This window comes from Octopus bimaculoides, chromosome 1 (assembly GCF_001194135.2).
Source record: "Octopus bimaculoides isolate UCB-OBI-ISO-001 chromosome 1, ASM119413v2, whole genome shotgun sequence".
In the NCBI taxonomy this organism is placed as follows: domain Eukaryota; kingdom Metazoa; phylum Mollusca; class Cephalopoda; order Octopoda; family Octopodidae; genus Octopus; species Octopus bimaculoides.
This window is the reverse complement of record NC_068981.1, coordinates 161,838,674-161,847,443: the sequence shown is the minus strand read 5'-3', so window position 1 is coordinate 161,847,443 and position 8,770 is coordinate 161,838,674.

The following is an 8,770-nucleotide window of genomic DNA, read 5'->3' as shown; positions in this document are numbered from 1 at the left end:
CATGAAACGATTCGTACCCAATTAACTAAAGGCTTGTTTTGTTTGTGCTTTTCCCTCCGGTTTTTTGTTCTATGTGTGCCATAAATATCGCCATCCATTTTAGAGAAAAATTTGTAGTTTAGAATCAGTAGTTCTTTGACTGCTGTTTCTGAATTTTCAGTATGTTGGAGAAGCAACTCAATTGCTAATCCCTTATATTTATGATGATATATATATATATATATATATATACACACACACAATCACTCAGTAGTTTATAAATCCAAAATGAAGCACACTTAAAAAATTACAGCAATAATACTTAAAAGGTTGTTCCCTACCTCCAGTTATAGAGAGATTATGTGCTGCTCTCTCTATATATGTACACACATACACACACACATACATACACATACACACACACACACACACACACACATAATGAAAACAGAAAATGGAGAAGTACTGATGAACAACAGTTATTTATTAATTCAATGCAAATAGACTGCATCCCATCCATTTCCTGTCTATTTGCATTGAATTAATAAATAATAATTGATGTAAGTCAATCGTTGTTCATCAGTACTTCTCCATTTTATATTTTCTTTAAATTTTGATTCTTGATAAACCTGTGTTTATCCTTGTCTTTACCTATAATTTATGAGCATAATATATTTGCATATGTATGCCCATGGTTAAATATAGGTAATACACCAGTAGTGTAACGGATACTTCTAAACTTTAGACGGTTATTTTGACCTCTAACTCAACTAACATATATATATATATATATATATATATCTGGTCAATTCATATAAACAATCATTTCAATACAAACGAATGATAAAATTAACAAACAACAAGAGGACATGAGCAAGGAATGTATTAGTTTGATGTTTGGTAGAAAGAGAGAGATTTTGATGTTTTGAGCATTGCACTTCATCAGGAAGGAGGAAGGGAAAAGTTCAAAGAAGGGAAAGAAGTCACCCACAGCATGTGTATAGCTGCATTACTGAAGTGTGTGTGTGTGTGTGTATGTGTGCGTGTGTGTAGTGAGAGAAGGAGGGTGGGATAGGGCAGGAGAGTTATGAAGTTCAATTTAAAATTTTTTATTTTAAAATTCTATAACTGTAGTTCTACAAAAAAAAAAACATCAACAAAAGTCACTGAAAAACCAAGAGGGTAGATCAATGACTTGTGAGAGCCATACAAACCATATACAGGGGTGTTGACAGTAAGGTGAGAATTTGTAATGAGTATAGCAGTAAATTAGTGTGAATTAGTTTGCCAAGGTTTAGTTCTCAAACCCTGTTTATTTATTATAGGTCTGCAGAACATAGCACAAGAACTTGAGTCTGGTTACCCTAGGAAACAGCTATGGGCTAATGACCCCGTTCCTGTAATAGAATTAGGAAAAAATTTCAGTTGTAGAAGAAAACCTGGGACCAAAAAGCCTTAAAGTTAACGTAGCAAAGACCAAAGGTCTAATACGTAGGAAAACATGGGATTCTGCTTCCTTCAAGAAAATGATCCTGCTTGATGTATAGAAAAGGTAGAGGTAGAAATTCCATACTTGTGTACCTAGTGCAAGCTATGGACATACAAAGGTGCAATTGACAGTAAAGCCCAGTTTGGTTGACCAACAGGAACTTGAAATGAGAAACAGACTTGACCGATAGATGGATCCATCCCACATGTGACAGCAGTTGTTCGACATAACCCCACAAGTCAGCAATGCCCAGACACTGAATGAGTGCATGCAGAACAGTTTCATCACTCTGCAAGCACCTTGGACAAGCCTCTCTGACAGCACATCCATACCTGTAGAGTTTATCTTGAGCTGGTAGTGCTCCCTGGTAGCACTGCCAGGTCAAGGACATCTGGAAATTATCCGTGATAGTTCCCGACCGGAAAGTCCTCTGGAGCAGACTAGCCAGTTCGTTTTTGTCGCCACCCAGAGTCTTCCTGAGAACGTTGTTGCACTTCCCCACCACTAATACTCCATAAATTTCTGAAGTAGAACATCCACTGATCCCGTTGCCCGACTGGTAGAGGTCTGTAAGTGCCTGACAACATTCTAAGTGTCACGCTCCCAGTTTCAGTCTTTTCTTCGTGCAGGACTGCAGCTCCGTCAAAGAGAGGAGCTTAATAATAATAATAATAATAATAATAATAGTAATATCAGACAAATACATAATAATAAACACCAGGACTTACAAATATATATAACATACAGAAAATTGCACTACTGGGCACTGCACACATCCTACATAAAACACTTTCAATACAGTAACCATAAGAGCATCACAGCAAACCACAGCACATACCCAAGGCACACAGAGCTGTGCTCAGTAGTGAAGTGAAAGCACGTTATAAAAATGATACTGAACAATAATAATAATAGCAATAAATACCAGGCACTGGTTCCCATTTGTCTTGGTATAAAAGATGGGCGAAAGCAAATATTGTGCTCAATACAACTTTGCTTGTCAGTTGCTTGACCTTAACCAGTCCAGCATGTCCCTTGTTGGCTAACAATATGTGTATCTCTGAACATGAGCTGGAGTAGTGGAGGAGCATCATAGCCATGGCCATGATAAGGATTTTTTCAGTTATGGTGTTTATTTTGGACAGCACAAGCAAATGTGTCTTCTTTTTTAAGCTAGCAAAGTGTAATTTTGAGAGAAATTTGGCTGCTATTTCAAGCAGATCTATTGATCATGTAGAGGTTCCATTTTAGCTTTTGTTCATCATATTAGCTATATATATGATCACATGAAAGTCAGTGAAAGGTCCATCACACATAGAGAGATAAATCAGATAATTCTAAAAAAAAACAATTGAATTCACTAATATTAAAATAAGGAAGTTAACTTAATTAAGGAGTGTATCATCATTATTATCAAAGACAACATTATCAAATGGAACTTGATCTGAGGTTTAGAAATTTCTCATTTTGATAGTATATTATTATCATTATTATCATTATTATTATTATTATTATTATTATTATTATTATTATTATTATTATTATTATTATTATTATTATTATTATTATTATTATTATATTCGAACAACACCAGCATAGATATCGATTTAAAACCTGACCTATAGAAACCATGTAATGGAGTTAACACCATCAATATTGTGGTATTTCATAGAATGGTCAAGTGTCATTAATTTAAGAAATATTCCAGCAGAATCAGAAATAGTCTCACAAGAGATTTAAAAATAAATAAAATGGAAATGGAAAGAAATGAGAATTTATTGGAAGATCGATTTATTAAATTACATGGTGCAAGCGTGGCTGTACACTAAGAAGTTTGTTTTCTAAACCACACAGTTTGAGGTTCAATCCTACTGTGTGGTACCTTGGGCAAGTGTTTTTTTACTAACACTTCAGACTGATTAAAGCTTTGTGAATGACGACTTTGGCAGACAGAAACTGAAAGAAGCCTGTCATGTGTGTATATATATCTGTGTGTGTGTGTGTGTGTGTGTGTGTGTGTGTGTGTGCATGCGCACGTGCGTGCACATGTGTATGTGTAAGTGTTTACTTGCCTTGAAATTATGTGATAGATGTAAATGAGTGTCACCATCATATAAGTGGTGTCCTTCATTCCCTATATTTCTTGATAACATGACTGGTGGGTTGGTGACAGTGTAGGAAACAGCTACAAAATAGCTAAACTAAGATTTGAAACCCAATCCACATTTTTTAAACTTTGTCAAATAAATCTTTAGTCTATTGTTTTTGCCTTTCTCTACACTCAGAAATTAAGAAGAATAAGTTGACTTTTCTGAAGTTATTCCTTGGTCAACCCTGATAATATTGGAAAAAGCTATTATTCTAGCTGACCTAATTCCACTAGAATTATCAGCAAGTTACAAAAACACAAGCAAATAGGTGTAGGCATGGCTGTGTGGTAAGAAGCTTACTTCCCAACCACATGGTTCTGGGTTCACTCCCACTGCATGGCACCTTGGGTAAGTGTCTTCTACTATAGACTTGGGCTGACCAAAGCCTTGCGACTGGATTCGCTAGATGGAACCTGAAAGAAACCCACCATACACACACACACACACACACACACACACACATATACATATGTCGTCGTCGTCGTCGTTTAACGTCCGCTTTCCATGCTAGCATGGGTTGGACGATTTGACTGAGGACTGGTGAAACCAGTTGGCTACACCAGGCTCCAATCTGATTTGGCAGAGTTTCTACAGCTGGATGCCCTTCCTAACGCCAACCACTCAGAGAGTATATATATATATATATATATATATATATATATATATATATATATATACATATATGTGTATATATATGCACATATATGTGTATATATCTATGTGTGTGTGTCTTTGTGTCAGTGTTTGTTCTCCAATCACCACTGGACAACTGGTACTGGTATGTTTACGTCCCCATAACTTACCATTTTGGCAAAAGAGACCGACTGAATAAGTACCAGGCTTAGAAAAAAGTACTGGGGTCAATTCATTTGATTAAAAGTTCTTCAAGTTTGTGTCCCAGCATGGCCTCACTCTAATGATTGAAACAAAAGGTAAAAGATAGAAGATAAATAGCTATCTTCCTCACTTTGACAAATTGTCTCTGAACTGAGAAGCAGCCCTGTCAGTTTGCTGGTCAAAGGTGTGCAAAGATAGTTCTCTTAATGTATGAGTCTTCTTTGAATGTCTTACTCTGTCTTTCTCCTTAGCAGCACAGTGATGAAGCTGGTTCCCATACACAATGACCATGGAACCATAAACAAATATTCTACCACATCTACAAAAAGTTGTATATACACAAACAGCTCAATGCAGTTGTATATTTCACATGGTGGCGGAAAAGTGTAGTTGACAGGGCTGTTAGAGAAAAGAAATGGGCCTGGAGCTACTAACAGTTTCATGTGGTGAAAACATATATTTAGGCAGGTTTTTATAATACATTTAGTGTCTCTAAGAAATCTTTAGGCCTTGAACACATGGTTTGTTCTGTTTGAAAATCTGGATGCAGGTACATGAGAAATCACAAGAAAAGAAAAGAAAGAAGGTTGATGCAAAAAACCAGAAGGGTGAATAAAATGGAGAAAGGAAAGAAAGAAAATTAGAGTTATGGTGTCTTTGAATGTAGAAGCCATAGTTAAACTAGTTGTTATAGAATAATTAATAATTCGATGGAGAGGCATCCAAACTCTACATGACAGCTACTCAATCTGGGGAGAGTGGTGTGCTCCAATTTGCTAAAAGAAATTTATCTAAATGCTTGCATTTTCCTGAAAATTTCAGATTTGTAATTAAGTAATGCAGTAGAATTCTTAGATCAAAAAAGAATGTGTGACATTTTGGTTATGCATAAGCTGCATTTTTCAGATCAACTTACATATGGCATGGATTTTTCGACAATTCCCCACTTGATTGTATGTGGTGTGCAGTTGGTGTTCAAACTCCATACGTGGCTATCCAACTTGGTGGCTTTACTTTTGTTAATGGACTGGAAAGAAGATTGATGGATTGCATAACATCTTTTGAAATTGCTTTTACATACACTGATGTAATTTTTCTTTTCAGTTAGCTTATCTTGAAGCATTATTGTGACTTCTGTCTCATAGCCAATGGAGTTTACCATACACACCTGGTCTAGTGGGTTAGCAGTGTCTTGACAGTTACAGCTGGGAATGGGCTCTTGATGATGCTTACGAGTGATTATGTTTTTCATACTGAGGCAGCAGCTGTATGATATTTAATTGAGTATCTTTTAAAAATCTTCCTATATTTATGGTTTACAAGGAAATGCTTATCTAAAAGAGACAGGAATTTATTACCTACATTAGTTTTAACATTTTGGGAGAAAGGTGGGGCAAAGCATATTACTTTCTTAGGTCTATTTTTTGGTGTAATTTTATGACAGATGTTTTTATTTGAAGGGTTGTAATATATTTTATTTTTGAAGCTACTGTTAGTTAGAGCATTGTTATAGTAGGGGGCTACCTTATCAAATATTTCTTTCGAAGAGGAGAGATTAGACATGCTATTACTGATGTCAGCTGTCAGATTTTTAAGTACTATAGAGGACTGACTTCCCAGTAAACCATAATAAATACAGGAAGATTTTTGAGTTTCCATCATGATTTCTTGTTAATTTATGTTCCAGTATCTAGTTTGAAAATTACAAAGTTATTTCTTCAATATTTTCAAAATTAATGGAAACAAAGGCAATGTATTTCAACAGATATATTGTAGTAAAAAGGTTCATTTATGTTCCAAATACCAGTCTATAAATGACAGTTATTTTACTAAACTGTTCGTTATTTTTCAAAAATTTAATTGAAACATAAGCAATGTATTTAAACAGAAACAGGGCATTTAATGAGTTAAGACAGACCAGAAAAACAGAACAGGGTCACTGACAGGATCTGAACCACAAACTACCACATAGTTGCTGCTTATCAAGGAGACAAGTGATAGATTTGAGCTTCAGATCCTTTCAGTGAGACAGTGGTCTTCCTCTGTCTGAAAATGGCTCTTATAATACCTAATATAATTTCCCATGAAAATAATTCTTTCTTTCATAAGTATTATTCTAAAAACTTTAAAACTTTAAAAACAATCCCTCAAGTGGTAAAAAAAATCAAAGAGGAAAAAAATTTTTTAAATCATCAGAATCTATAAAAACAATTAAATAAAATTATCATTACAACTATTTCTTTTCCTAATATATTTTATTTTAATGTTATCATCTTACTGCTATTTTTCTTAGTTATTTTTTATCAATGTAATTCTAATTAGTGTTATTTTTGTTGAAATTTATATTGGTATTATTTTAATGCTATTTATATTAATTTTGTTTATGCTAATGTCATTTTAATTAATATTATTTTTTGTTAATTTTATCATAATTAATATTGGCTTTATCAATGTTATTTTTATTACTGCTGCTTTTTGTAAATTCTATATCCATTAATCTTATTTCTGTTAATCTTATTTTTCTTAATTTTATTTTTGTTGATATTATTTTTATTAATGTTATTTTAGCCAATGTTATTTTTGCACTTTAACAGAAAAATCAAGAAATAATTCTATTATTAGCTCTGCTGAAGGTGGTGAGCTGGCAGGATTGTTACTGCACCATGCCGGTGCCATGTACTGCACCAAAGGCAGCGAGCTGACAGAAACGTTAGCACACCAGGCGAAATGCTTAGTGGTATTTCGTCTGCTATTACATTCTGAGTTCAAATTCCGCCGAGGTCAACTTTGCCTTTCATCCTTTCAGGGTCGATAAATTAAGTACCAGTTAAACACTGGAGTCGATGTAATCGACTTAAAATCCCTTTCTCTGTCCTTGTTTGTTCCCTCTATGTTTAGCCCCTTGTAGGCAATATAGAAATAAGAAGGACAGGGACAAAAATTGAATATTGCTTAGATGTCCTTCACGCAATGAATGGGGGCCAAATACAAATTTATAAAATATTTGTGTATAAACTTCACTTTTTACTTCATATTATAGAACATTTTCAAGGCTGTGTGGTAAGTGGCTTGCTTACGAACCACATGGTTCCCGATTCATTTCCACTGCATGGCACCTTGGGCAAGTGTCTTCTACTATAACCTCGGACCAACCAAAGCTTTGTGAGTGGATTTGGTAGACGGAAACTGAAAGAAGCCCGTCGTATATATGTATAAATATATGTGTGTGTGTGTGTGTGTGTATGTATATGTGTGTGTGTGTTTGTGTGTCTGTGTTTGTCCCCCCAACATCGCTTGACAGCCAATGTGGTCCAGGTTCAGTCCCCGTAACTTAGCAGTTCGGCAAAAGAGACCGATAGAATAAGTACTAGGCTTACAAGGAATAAGTCCTGGGGTCAATTTGCTCGACCAAAAGGCAGTGCTCCAGCATGACCGCAATCAAAATGACTGAAACAAGTAAAAGGGTATCCAGTTTCTGTTGCAATTTCAATAAATGTTTCCTTTTGCCTATTGGTTTTCTGGACACCCTGCACGTACATACATCAATTTATATATACATACATACATACATACATACATACATACATAAAAGAAAAACAGTAAAATATGACAACCGTTGCAGACTTTGTGGAATTAAACCGAAGATATCACCCACATCATATGCAGTTGTCTGAAAATGTCATCATGGTATTATCTACCGATGAGACCTGATGTTGCAGCTAGGACACTCTATAATGAAATCCATCAAAAGGATAGCCCCGAAGACAAAGAAATAAGAACCCACAGTATGGTAGAAGCTATAACCACTCATAATAAAAAGGAATACTGGTGGAATGTCTTAGTGAAGACCTCAATAAACTGTAAGCACAAAAGACTTGATATAGTGATTTGAGATAGAGAAGAAAAACTATGCACAGTTGTGGAAATTAGCTGCCCAGCGGATGTTAACATAAAGCTGAAGAACAGTGAAAAAGAGAACATCTACACTGAACTATTGAGAAATCTGCAGTTACTCTATCTAGATTACAAGTACAAGTTTATACCTGTAATTTTGGGGGCTTTGGGACATGTAACACACTACCTAAATAATAATCTTGAGAAATTAGGTTTCTCAAAACCAGAAAGGAGAAAGCTAATCTGAAGACTACAGATCCAATCCATTATTAGAACTATGAAAATCTGTAAGCTTTTCGGAAGTTTATCATTTAAATATATATGAGCTTGTCTAGATATGCAACTGTATGCATGAGAATACTTACATAAGGCAAAACATACAAATCTGCACATATACATACATATATACATACATACATAC